The 14,611-nt window shown below is 44.5% G+C and overlaps 1 protein-coding gene across 1 annotated transcript in view; it reads right to left on the bottom strand.

Moving 5' to 3' along the window:
• TMEFF2 (transmembrane protein with EGF like and two follistatin like domains 2) overlaps positions 1-14,611 on the bottom strand; it is a 752,439-nt gene that overhangs the window by 461,300 nt on the left and 276,528 nt on the right. The window lies entirely within an intron of this gene.

Raw genomic sequence — 14,611 nt, 5'->3', positions numbered from 1 at the left:
AGCACTGGGGAGTTTACATAACAAACTTTATAATGTAGAAGAAGATATACCTGACACAAACTTGAGCATTCTAGAAAAGGAATACATGCAGGCCATAAGGATTTGCACAGACTTGGATATCACAATCTTTGAGCTGCAGTACTGATTTATAGGTCTATCAAAGTTTGCAATACACCAGAGAATGATATTAGGGGTTCATGCAGCTGTATATATATTCTTTGCTTCAAACATTCTACCCATGGTTGCTTTAGTTAGATCAATAAGTAAAGGGACCATACCTGAATAGTTGTATTCTGTTTCTCTCATTACAAGCCAATGACTTGTAAATGATTTTAGATTTTGCATTTGACTTCTTTAATGTTGATTTTTACAATTATTTTTACAGAATCAAACACATCCCCACTTAAAGCAATAAATGGGCAAGCGTCCTTACGCAATCTTGCAACTTTAATGAATTTTATAACATTCCCAATCTTTACTAATTTGCTGTACGAAAGTTCAGCATTTATTCAAAGCATTTGAAAAATTAAAATCATATGGATATTGTAAATGTAATTGCAAAGAGTGAGGACAAGGAGTTAGGGGCAACCAAGTCTTTAGTAATGCTGCTTTTCAATAACCATCGGATATCTTAATTAGTTTCATAATGGCAAGCGCCCTGCTTCTTATATTTCTGCTCCTGTTATTCATGTGTTCAATTACATAAAGTGTATAAAGTTAAAAAAAAAAAAAACGAAAGTGTGCGCTAAATATGCAACATCTGGAGGCAGACCAGCAAACAAACATGCCAAGCAAAATAAACCACACATCCAAATGTTTCTGAATTGCATGGATGATAAATGTTTCTAATAAATCGATGCTAGAGCGTAGTTTTCAATGTTGGGGGCAAATTTATCAAGAGGCCATCCAGTACAGCGCAGCAACAAACAAACAAAAGTTACCGTATTGCCTTAAAGAAAGAGAGTAGGGCATCATCATATCTACAAAGAGAATTGTTGCTCCCCAGCCTATCAATGGCACACCAATGGCACACAGTAGGCTGTTTGCTCCACGCACACACCCTTACACATCAGTGCACAGATGAGGCAGTGATGCCTAGCATTGGTTTTGTAATGGAAGGGTAGCCTTCCAGCACAACATACTATTTTTAGGTACAATTTACACATTTTCGAACTTTGTATGTGTGCTCCAAATTATTAGAGTATACATACAAATTGAAAAAAGTTTTGAGAAACGAAAATTGTTCTCAAATGTCACACTTGCCTTGTGGAGGGATTAATATTTGACATAAAGCCTTGTTTAACTATTTTAGTAGCTAGGAGTTTTCTTGTAATACACATGGATGGTTGGATAGGAACTCCTACATAATGAAAATGGGATGCCCCTTTGACCCAAATAGTGCAAAGCAGCGGAAATTATGATTTGCACTGGAGAGTTAATCCCAATTTGAGACATTGCACAGAGGTTTGCATCACTATTTTCATAAATCGGTCTGTTGGTGTGAAAACGATTGGCACCCGTGCTCAAACACACAGTTGATAACTAAAGTGGAAGCCCATATATGTACATGAAATCATTTGAAATATTTTCAACTGAAAACATTTTTCGTGAAGCTAATCAAAACACACTGTTATTTAATGGTTTCCCTTAAGATATTGTTTAAAAATAAAGCTCCTCATTTGGACTTTGGCAGTCAATTCAACTGACCGCCAAAGCCCAACCTGCCTGACGACTGCCATATTAGGAGTGCTAGATGCTTTCTGCCATTACTGAGGTGGAAAGCAGACAGCAGTCGTGCTGGCGGTCAGTGCTGCAGAGGCGGGTCCCTCGCCCGCACCGCCACGCCAGCAGGACTCCACCCTCCGTATTACAAGCCCTGATATGGCTTGCCGGAGTCCTGCTGGCATGATGATGGTGGCGAGGGAAGATTGCCAGGACCCATCCCCTCCCGGGCGTCCTCCTCGACGGAAGAAGTAAGTGGGTGTCTGAAGATGGGGGCAGGGTGTCTGTGGTGTGTTTGGGTGCGTGTGTGTGTGTTTGCAGAAGGGGGAGGGGGTGCTGTATGTGTGCATGTTTGCAAGTGTATGTGTGTGTGTGTATGGGGTGTCTGTATGGATGAATATGAGTGAGTGGGGTATCTGTGTTGATGAATGTGAGTGGGGGTGTCTGTGTTGATGATAGTGAGTGAGTGGGGTTTCTGAGTGCATGTATGCATATGCTGTATTGGTGTGTATGTGAATGCATGTGTGCGTGAAGGGGTGGGGTGCCTGTGAGTGTGTGGACGGGTGAAGGGATGTGTGCATGTGTGGTGACATTTGTTTGTGTGTGTGTGTGCCGGTGGTAGGAATGAAGATTCCTGTTGCTGGGTGCATAACCGCCAGGCTTTTTGTGGCGGGGTGACTGCCACAAAAAGCCTGGCGATGTGCAACCTTGTAATCCAGACTGCAAGCTGATGCCTGCCGCCAGGTTGGAGGTGCTCCCCACCGCCGTTCTGGAGGCTTGATGACTGCCAAGCCCCACCACTCCTAATGTGGCGATCCATACTGCCGGCTCTGCGGCGGTAGGACTGCCATGGCAGGGCTGGCGGTCTCATGACCGCCAGTCTCATAATGAGGGCCAAAATCCTAACACATGATTTCCTAATATTAGAGTTTCTTTTAAGTGAGACAGACTAAATATACATGTTGAAGTGCAGAAAAATGGTTGCAGATACTTACACCTTTCTTCCCCCAATTAAAAAAAAAATTGTAAGAGTTGTTCAAACAAGGTGGCTAAATTATGAACTTTCTAAAGGGATTAACATTTTGGAATGTGTAGGATGTGTAGGTTTTATTATAAACCTCAGTAAATAAATAAAAACTATAACTCCATTTAATGCTCAAATTATGACAGATTTCAGATGAAAATTGTGGGGCTAAGATCCATATCTGGGTACTAGCAGAAAGCACACAAATATTGATTACACAAGCAAGACCCAATGAAAGCCTCATTTAAATTGAAAACTAATTACCCTGCTCAGACACATGAAAAAGGTTTGCATAATCTTGCAATAATTGTGCAGAAACTCTGGTTTATGATGATGATGATGATGATGATGATTACCAATCAGGTGACAATAACAAAAATTACTTACAGTAAAAAGCCACTACCTGCTAACTAGTTTTCAGAAGTTGTCAATTGAAGTACATAACATAACATTTGTGTTTGTAAAGTGCACATTCATCCAGAAGTAGAGCAGCATCAGGATTGGCTGGGAGTGCCCAGCCAGGGCGCTCCCAGGAAGACTGGGACCCTGTGCAGGCTCTCTCCAGCCTGTCAATTGTGTTGCTGTGCTGGAGAGAGCTTACTGCGCATGTGTGTTTGGTGGGCCCCATACATACACTGCGCCTCATCCCAGATGCCTCTCCTCCTTCACAACGAGGGCAAAATAAACATAGTTTATTATCCCCACGTTGTGAAAGTTTTGCAGCTTCTGATGCTGGCACGGGGGCAACGATCCTCCGCCCTAACAGAGGAGCCGCCCCTGTTACACTCATGCGTGCATAGTTTTGTTACTTACCACTCTCTGTACTTATATGTGTAGCATTCGCCACACCCAGAGACTCTGCAGCCTGGGCAGAAAACTCCACAAATATAAGTTTACCTTAGTGAATCAGACCCTCTGCGCCAGCGCCATGGAAGAGGATTGTTTTGCCCCATGGGCAAAAGAAAAATAAGTTAATTTTCAGGGAGGGGTGCCTTTCCCCAATGCCAAGTCAAACTGTGCATACAAGTGTACCTTTGCAATTTGGCAAATATAATGGGACATTCGCAGTGTTATTCCTGTAACCATGGGTCTGGCGTTGCTTTTCATGCATGCACTTTTGGGAACCGATGTGTATTCCAAAAACTCCTAAATCTTCAATCCTTTCTTAAGAGGTGTGTACAGGTGTAGATTTACACACATTATTTGTGAATCGGGCCGACAGAGTTCTTCTGTTGATCCACTTATGATGGCGCATAGAAAGCAAAATGTAAAATTGCAGAGAAAAAATCTCCAAGCTTTTCCAGGTTGGCTAGGTTCCGCTAGAGAGAAAATAATCCCAACATGCGAAGAAAATGTGCTCACAATGCACAGAGGAACTTTGCAATGGGAAGGCAGAGGTAACAAGAAAACTATGTAAGCTGCTCGAAGGGTGAAAATAGAAAACTTCACAAAACGTTTCTCGTGTAGAAAGGAGTTTTAGTTTTCATTACTTAGCATGTTCACAGTAACGGTTAGGGATATTGTATTTGTCCTCGTAAATACTTAAAAATTCATTAGCAACAAAAATATATTACCAGAGCTACATAAATATATTTGTTGTAAAGTTTGACTTCATGTACACTTGATGTCAGACTGTGTGCTTGTTAAATACAATTGGCCTCTTTGCACAATGAAATATTCCATTCCTGTCTGCCACTTGTGCAGTGAAGGGTGAACCCACCTCAGTACCTTTGCTGTACATGATAATTATGTGGATGGCATGTGGTTTTCGAATGTTGATCTTTATTAATTAGCATACATATTTATAGGAACAGGATAACTACTGTTATAAAAAAGTGTGTCATTAACTTCGGTTGTTCTAATGTAAACGTAATACCGTTTATCCCTCCTTTTTATGGGCGAGCGCAAAGTGCTCCGTCCATAAAGTAATCTCTCTTTGGGCTTCAAACCATGCCCAGGTCACGTCAGTCTCTTTCATTGGTTTCTGGGCTTGCTCTTTAAAATCTGCTTGCTTTCATTTGTGAAAGGCATGCATACGTCATGCCTTTTCCGGTGTTTAGCCCACCTACACAGCACCGGTAAGCTACTAGAAACATACGAGGCTCAATGTTTTGAGCCTGGTTTCTGGACTACTTTATCTGTTAATTTCCCCACAGCGCGATCGCGCTGCATTTTACATAGCGCGATCGCACTGTGTTTTTTTTCTTTTCATTTGTGTGGCAAGAAAAGTTAGGTTAGGAGTTTACAACGCAAATAGCTCCAACTCGAGCAAATGCGAGCCCTGTTGCATTGAAAATGCTTGTTGTAATGTTATCGTTAGCATTCAATTTTTTGGTCTCCAGGATTCCTTTCGAAGGAATATTTAATTGAGGCCAAACTTCTTTTCACACTACTGAGGCTCTGAGCTTATTTGTGTCGTAATTAATTAAAAGAGGGTCAATGTCTGAATAGGAGCTTCAGCAACAGCAGTGCATACAGAGCAAATTTTCTATTTTCGCATTGTTACCATTGTAGTACTATTGTTTAAGAGGTGGATCACAATACTAATTACAGAAAGTATATTTTTTTAATGCATGAATACTGTAATTGCATCAACTCTTCAACAATTGAAGGGTCTTGCTTCACATATTAATTTTGTTTTGTTTCCTCGATTGCCATATATTTATGTTTTGTCAGCAAATTAACATGCCTTCAGTCGTACAGAACATACGATTGAATAAAATCACTTAGATGAGATACAGCTATTTACACAATTTGAGGAATTAAACGGTTTTAAAAATGAAGCATGTACAGTCAGGCCTGGTGTGCGCAGATGTTGTGCAGGCCTTTCTGGAACGTGTTGTCAGAGTCTTTGGATTGTACGTGCATGGACAAACAATAATACATTAACTCGAGCTTTGGGCACATAGTTTGAAACAAATCTTAGACCTTCGCAGATGTCGACCAAATTAACTGCTCTTTTTGTGTGTGAAAGAGAAAGGGCGGTAAACAACAAACTTGCTAAATGACAAGAAAGCAGAATTAGGATCACCTCCTTCTTCACTGGAAGAACCCAGAAGATTCCCCAACCTCCTTCACCTTCAAACCAAAAGACATCACCTGCGGGGTCCACCAAGCATCATCCCTCTGACCCATGCATTTTGACGCATATATTGATTGCCCTGCTAGGCAACATCGTCAGATCCTGTGGCCTCAACCTAATCTCCTATGCTGATGGCACCCAACTCAGCCTCTTGCTCACTGTCACCGATGACCCCACCACCACTGAAAACAACTTCCACAGCTAAACACTGACAAGACAGATGTTATGATCTTCGGCAAGAACAACAACATATGGAATGACTCCTGGTGGCCTTCAGAACTAGGACCTGCACCCATTCTTTCCCAGCATGCCAGAAACCTTGGAATCATCATTGACAACAGGCTCACCATGGAATCACAGATTAACTCCTTCTCCTCTGCCAGCTTTTTCACACTGTGCAAGCTACAGAAGGTCTTCAAGTGACTACCCCCATACATGAGACGCACAGAGACACAGGCCCTCACCACCAGTCGACTAGACTATGGCAACACCCTTTATGTAGGAATCACCTTGCAACTCCTACATAGACTTCGGATTATACAGAATGCCACAGCTAGACTCATCCTCGACCTTCCCCAATAATCTCACAACACACCACACTTCGGGCAACTCCACTGGCTTCCCACACAGAAGAGGTGTGTATTCAAGCTACTGACCCACTTACACAAAGCTCTACACAACCAAGCACTGTCTACATTAATCACTGCCTGAATTTCCAACAACCGTCAGAAAGACTACACTCCTAGCATCCATAAAAGCAGAAATGGAGGACGTGCCTTCCCCCACATAGCAGCAAAAACCTGGTACAATCTCTCCACACATCTCTGGACAATCACCTCTCATCTGGAGTTCCATACAGCCCTCAAAATCTGGCTATTCGAATCAGCCACTGAGACCTGGATACCCCTGAGAGTGATTAGTCGTGCTTTACAAATCCTGTTTGATTGATTAATTGACCAATTTAGCCATCACACAGAAACCATAATTGAGTGAAGTTTGTCAGTTAGCACATTAAGAAAACACTTCATAATTATCTCAAGGTGAAAATCAAGTTGAAGGTTACGGTGCCTGGTCAAGAAGCGTCTTTTACTTTGCATGTCCTGGGGCCTCCATAGCACTGACACCAAATGACTCGACACTGAAGGTGGTGAGGCCTAGCAGTCGAAGGTTGACTCAGTGGGGTGCTGTGGGTTACAGGCTCAGAAGTAAGCCACACCCAACAAAACACTTAATGCATCAGTCCATTTACTGCTTTCTCTTTCACAAAGAAAACATTTTAACACACAACCAACTCAATAAAATTCGAAAAGTTTCAAATACTAACATATACATGTTAAAGCACCAGTTGCCACTCCTCTTGAAGGAACTCTGTAAAATAACTGCCCAAGGGAAAAGTTACGTGGGCAACCACCCCCCTAAACATAGTGGTGTAGACCTCACAGTATGAGTTACCCAAATGAATTTTTTTTTGCCCTGGCAAGCTCTAAACCTCAAAACAGCAATACATGCTGGAATATTGTCCCAATGCGTGCCTATCTGAAACATACCAGGTCATTTCATTTCATTTCATTAAAAAAATATGAGGACAACATTCTTTGTCATAGATAGGTATTCACAGTCACAATAATAGGTCTACAACATTTGTAAAGACAGGCTAGTTTTTACAGACATTCAGAATTATGTTTTTTGCAAAATACACAGTCTAAGTATATGAGCTTTGATGTAGCTTTTCACAATCGAAAACTAAGACTTACAGCCTTGGACAAAAACCTTTGTTTTTTATACTATGTTGCCTAATAATCACTCCTGGCTGCCACAACACAAGTGGTCACACACCCTCAGGGGACTTAGGGACCGCCTTGGTATCTGCATTCTCTCTCCAGGGAGACGTATGATTAGACGAATTTCTCAATATTCATGGAGACTTGCCTCAGCTTCAGGTGGACCCTCAGTCTCTTAGCTTAACTGCATGTTCCCGGTTCCTCCAGGGGCAATAGTAGACTAAATTGCATATATTGGGTTCCAATGGGCTTACAGGGCCTTCAAATTGGCTTAGTGGGACTGCTGCTGCTCATATAGTGAGCTGACGTGGTTTCATTTGGTTTTCTTTGATGAGGCTACTCCTTTTCTAGATCTCACCTATCAGATACTGCAAGCTGTCTGGTTTGCGGAAAGGCCTATTGACAGCTTACAGTGGGATTAGAGCCTGTCCATTAATTACCACTGTTTAGCTCTATTGTCACTCTCATTTTATTGCTTTGTACTAGATTGGGGGAAGGAGGGGTTATCTTCCACTCCTTCTGTTTGTCCTTCCCCAGTACATTGATTAATTACTAGTGTCCATCCAATGCTTACTTTTCAGCCACAATTTTTTTCTTTTTTGTTAAGCACTCCATGGGAGTGCATCTGTTTTCCACCTATTTCCCTCATGTGCTTCTTTCTTCCCCTCGCCTCACTCTGTGTTGCTGTCTCTCACCCATGTACTTCTCCTCACCCCCTCCATGTTATGCTCGCCATTGTGTGCTTCACCTCTTGCATTGATTTCTTGCTTGTGTACGTCTTCCTCAAACGTTGCTGCCCTCTCTCAACCTTCTGCTCCCTGCCTCAACTCACCCTCCCATTCACTGTTGTTGCCTTCTCCAGCTTCCCTTTCTATCCCCTCCCCCACCACCCGTAGCCTTTTCAAATTTACAGTCTGATTTATCATAGTTTTGCATTGTGTGTGTGCCACACAAGACAATGAAGGGTGATGCAAAACCAAGATTTAGATTCACCAAGCCACGCAAGACCATCCCACATGACCTTACCTGGCTTGGTAGATATAGTGTAATGCTAGGTAGCATAAGTCGGTGCCTTGCTTTACACTTTGTTGTGGAGGCATTACATAGGTGGAGCACGGGTGTTCCCATGCACCACCCATATAATTTGAAGCATTACCAGATTTACCCACGCTTGTACACTTAGAAGTGCATTCGAATTGCATGCCTTCCCACCAGAGATGCAACGAGGAGAAATATCTTTATATCTCTTCACTGTTTCCTCTTTCTAAGTGTGCTGCATTTTGCAATTTTGTGAATTTTTATTAGTTGTTAATTGATTGACGAATATGTTTATTTTGATAACATGCCAAAAGCTTGACATTGCATCTATTTTAAAGCAATGTCCCTCAGGCCCCTTGGTGGAAGAGGTCAAGGAATTCCGTGATTTAGAGATGTGATCATTGTTGTTCCCTGACACACAGAACTGACTCCCTAACTAATCAAACACCATTATCTGTTCCATTTTCTCCAATAACAGTCTCAAATAGCCTTCTTATAGTTTGAGTCTTTCTGACAACCAATAACTAATAACTAATATTTTAAAATCAGACTAACCAGGCTGTTTCCCTACGGGGTGACTAAAAACTTCAGAGCAGCTTCTGTAGGCAATAATTCTTGTGTGAGCATGACAGTGATGTTCTGAAAAACAGAAGAAAATCCTGGATACTGTCCATCAAAGGAATAAGCACCCATAAAGCTCACAATTTGACTTCTAGTCTGTAAATAGAGATGGTAAGCACCACAGGAATGGTCTTCTTGTGTTTACTATGTGTTTCGTTTCTAAAGATAGACACCCACGTCTATACCCATCCTTGCTATGGTTATAATATGTATTAAATTGGGCGTGTTCAAGATGGCGACCGGATCGGACGCATAAATCGCAGCTCCGACCCGGCCTAAAATAATAATCCTCTACAAAGACCCTTGACCCGCTGTGGGGCCGAGAACCATCCCCCCCAGCCGCGAAACCAGCGCGGCGGGGGCGGCGGCGAGCGGAGCGGCGAGCGGAGCGGCGAGGGAGCTGCCTGGGGCGCTGGGCTCGCTTCTGTTCTGTGGGGCGCTCGGAGCGCTCGGAGCGGCCGTTACTGCCACGCGACCGCATTGAGCGGAGACGGGGGTCTTGGCCGGCTGGCACGCAGGTTACTGGCACTGCCGGGGGCCACGGACGCGCAGGTGCTGCGGGCCCGCCGCGATCGGCCTCCACGCAGGAGCTGGTGGTCTGAGCCTCCCCTCAGCCCTCGGCGAGGAGCGAGAGGCAGAAAGCAGGGCTCGTAGTGAGCAAAAGTGAAATACCCGACTCTCTCTGCCCCAGTTCCTGCCATTGTCGGAGGCCCTAGGATATGTTGACATGCTCTCGGAGAGCCTCGGGCGCTTGGCTCGCTGCTGATCTGTGGAGCGCTCGGAGCGCTCGGAGCGGCCATTGCCACCACGCGACCACGTTGGGCGGAGACCGAACGCTGACTGCACTAAAAAGGAGGTGCGGTTGGAGCCGCGACCGTGCGGTGTGTCGGGGATCCCCGTAGGCGGTAAGTGGCGGCTTGTTTGCTCTACTGCTTTGCCTCGGGGGCCTCGCTCCATTGATACTGCGGCCGGCAGTGGATACGACGGCTGCACAGGCACTACATAACTCTCCTGTACTCCCCTAAAAAACTAGTGGGCTATCATTTAACCAGGGCGATAACCAGGTGGCTACCAGTCATATAGAAATAAGGACAATTGAAAGGCTAGCCCAGGCTTTAACCACCAGTGGCTGTAGCCACAAGGGAACAAAACAGCCCATCACACTAGAGGCAAACAAAGAAAAGATAAGCCAAGTTGGAAGACCAGAGAAAAGATAATATTACTTCAATGTAAGAAATCAACAGGAACACAACTAGCAACAAACTGTAGAAGTGACTGACCCAAGAGGCGCCTACCAGCAAGTGTGAGGTAGGAAAAGAGCGGACCGCCTGACACCCTCAAGCGCTGAAGCGCAGCTAAACCTTTCAGTCCCATTTTAATCACGCCACCAGCATCAAAGTACCTAGCCAATGCGATAAAATCAAGCAACGCAACGTTAAATCCAAAGACCAACAACAGCATCGCATAAAAAACACCTAATGGGAAAACCAAAAACTCCACGAGCGCCCCCTGGAACCATGGACTCCACTTACGCCGCCTCTATCTTCCGGGGCCTCAGACACATATCAAGCCCTTCAGAAAATGGAAGGGACATTGCAAACGCACTCAGCACAATTCGAAAAAGTGCTACAAGCCATACTCGATACTAAAACAACCTTGGAGGCGAAGATTGGCTCAATCACAGAAGATGTTAACTTGCTCCGCACGGACCAACAGGCGCTGGCAGAAAGGGTCGCTGAGCTGGAAAAAGACACGTTGCACCTCACGCCATCTATGTGTGAGGTTAAGTCACAGCTGGGTGCTATAAAAACAGAAGTTGAGACACTTAAACGCAGAGCCGAGGAAGCCGAAGGCAGATCGCGTAGAAATAACATCCGGTTCGTGGGATTTCCGGAGCGCGTCGAGGGCCCCAGCACAGAACTCTTTATCGAAAAATGGCTGACGGAATCGGTATTGAAAAATAATGTCCCAAAGTTCTTTTCCATAGAACGCGCCCACAGGGTCCCGGGCAGACTTCCACCACCGGGTGCATATCCACGCCCCCTCATAGCAAAATTACTGAACTACCGTGATAGAGACCTTATACTGCAACTATTCCGAAAAACAGGCCCAATGCACTTTGAGAACACGCAAATAACCGCCTACCCGGATTTTACAGTAGAGGTAAAAAAAAAACGAAACTCATTCTACCGGGTCAAGGAGCGTTTGAGAGAGCACAATATCAAATACTCCTTATTGTTCCCCGCTAAACTTTGCATATAAGACAATACCCGCACTTTATTCTTCTCTACGCCTGAAGACGCATGGACATGGCTTCACGCAAAAGGTCTAGCTGACCCACTACCACCCAATGATAAAAGCCTACCTCCAAGGGATAAACGCAGACCTTGCAGTAAACATGATAACAAACCTACTCCTGAACAATCGCGAGTTGAAAGATCGCTATTGCTACAGTCTACATTGCGATTTGCCAACGCATCACCGACAACCTTATCTGGACAATCAGAAACAGATCCTGACCCAGAGTTAAACTCCGACTCGGCGGAGTCTGCCCGCGGCCCCAGCCTTACTCCACGTACAGCAGATGACATTTGTTAAATCTTTTCCCCTGTAGATAGGAGATCGCCTCATCCGCTACTCCTGTCTAGATACTTCCGTAGTTTGTCATCACAAAATTACTTTCCCTAACTCGTGTGGTCGGCTTGCTGCCGCTCCTGCTCGGCAAGGATACCAACATGCGCAAAATGGGCCGGGTCTAAGACACTCAACCACCTGCAGTCTTGGATCACCCCCCGCTCCATATGGACCGTTACCCTAATTCGACAAGTTTTGTTTTCTTCCTGTTCTTATCGCAACTGCTGCTAAGTATAGTAGATTTTATAGTTGTAGTCGAATGGAATGTTTTATTGTTATATGTATTGACATGTACTATTTACAGAGCGTCACAACACAATATATACCTAAGAGGCAGGTCACACACTCCAGTGACTAGGAGGCTAATTGATAAGTATGCGTTTCTAAGGACAAAGAAATTCAGGTTTACGCAGCCACAGGCGATATCCCCCCATACTGACTCACTTAAATTCCATGGCATCCCAAAATCAGCGCTATACCACACACTATAAAATTCTCACATGGAATGTAAAGGGCATGGCATCCGCAAGCAAAAGGCAACGGATTTACACATACCTCAGGAGGCACCAGATACACATAGCTATGCTGCAAGAAACCCATCTAGTTGAGTCCTCGTTGGCATATACCAAAACAAAATGGAAAGGCCAATTATACGGGACCACCTTCTCAACATATGCTAGAGGAGCGATAATCTGGATAGCCCCCGGGGTTCCATACACCATGTCCCGCACGCAATGTGACCCAAACGGGCGGTACGTGGTACTGGAGGGTACTTTAGACGGAATCCCCCTAGCCATGATAACATTATACACTCCTAATACAAATCAACAAGACTTCCTCAAGGCACTGGGTAGCAGCATGCTCAGCGACCCCGCAACAGATGCCATATGGGGCGGGGACTTTAACTGCGTTCTAGATATCTTGAAAGACCGTTCTACCCCTCCATTAACTCACGCCCCGGCTAAACGAGCATCGCTTGACCTGGCAGATTGGGCATCTAATAATAGGCTAAGCGAAATTTGGAGAACTTTTCATCCCACACTACGTGAGTATTCTTTCTATTCACCAGTGCACAAACTTCATACCAGGTTAGATATGTTCTTCGCTACACCTAACATAATCCCAAAGGTAGCTACATCTGGCTACCTAGCCCGTACTCTATCAGACCACAACCCACACTACTCTACATTGGTCTGGGGCTACATACATGCCCGTATTCCAACATGGCGCCTGCAGCCAGACGCCCTGACTGACCCCCCTTTTAATACTGAATTGGCCACATGTCTGTCGTCCTATTTCTCTCTAAATAAAAACACAACATCAACCCGAGCAACTGAGTGGGATGCCCATAAAGTAGTAATTAGAGGGCATTGCCTGGCAGCATCTGTGGGCATTAAGAAAATGATGACCACAGAGGTATTAAAATTAGAATCGGAAATACATAGGGCGGAGATCGAAGTCTCAACAAATAATACTCCACTAGAAACACTAATCTCACTGAAAGCAAAATACAGAGAAACGGATGACAGTCTTAGCAAGCATTACTACAGACACTTCAAAACGAGACAACTCGCCGAGGGGGACAGATCGGGCAAACTGCTGGCGTGGCTGGTACGTCAATCTCCGCAATCGTCGCCGATAGGGGCTATCAAATTACAAACAGGAATAGTGGTTAACACTCAAGCTGATATTAACAAGGCCTTTTACACGTATTATTACTCGTTATACCAATCCTCTATCCCCCCTGCAGAACAACAGCTGGCTGAATTTCTAGCTCAGATCCCTCAAAATTCAAATATTGCCAATAATGCTGACATTCTAGACGGCCCCATTACTATTGAGGAGCTTCGCTTGGCCCTCTCCCAGATGGCGCGCGGCAAGACCCTTGGCACAGATGGTCTACCACTAGAATACTATAACTCACAAAGCACTCACCTACTGCAACCCTTACTAGAGGTGTTTAATGAAGCACGAAATAGAAAACAATTACCAGACTCTATGAGGGAAGCATTAATAGTGGTCCTACCAAAACCGGGACGAGATCCACTGGATGTTAGATCATACAGACCACTCTCTCTTTTGAACACGGATTGCAAACTCCTAGGGAAAATCCTAGCAAATAGATTGCTCCCCCATTTGCCGCACTTAATACACCCTGACCAGTCGGGGTTTATCCCGGGTAGAAACACCTTTCTTAACATAAGGCGCCTAATCCGTATCATGCAAAATACCACTGACCCAAATAGTGTGACCGTGTCACTAGATATAGAGAAGGCGTTCGACACACTAGGTTGGGAATATTTATTCCGCACCCTCAAGGCGTTTGGCTTCCAGAGTGGCTTTATCAGCTGGATTGCTACACTATATTCTAAACCAACAGCCCGAGTTAAAACCGGTCTGGTAGTGTCGGAAGCCTTTCCTGTAAATAGAGGAACCAGGCAGGGCTGCCCGCTTTCTCCACTGCTTTTCGCAATGGCTATGGAACCACTCGCAATTAAGCTCAGGGGATGCGCACAAAGATGGGGCATACAGGAGTTTGACACATATCACATAATATCATTGTACGCAGATGATGCCCTGATTTACTTGCGCAATCATTCTGTCTCCCTTCCCGGGATAATGCGCATACTGAATATGTTTGCTCTTGTCTCTGGCTTACATGTGAATTGGTCTAAATCCTGTATCTTCCCTCTTACTTGTCTGCCCTCT

The sequence above is a fragment of the Pleurodeles waltl genome, chromosome 3_1, assembly GCF_031143425.1.
Source record: "Pleurodeles waltl isolate 20211129_DDA chromosome 3_1, aPleWal1.hap1.20221129, whole genome shotgun sequence".
NCBI lineage: Eukaryota > Metazoa > Chordata > Amphibia > Caudata > Salamandridae > Pleurodeles > Pleurodeles waltl.
Note: the sequence above shows the minus strand (reverse complement) of the source record. Positions and strands in the feature narration are given on the sequence as shown.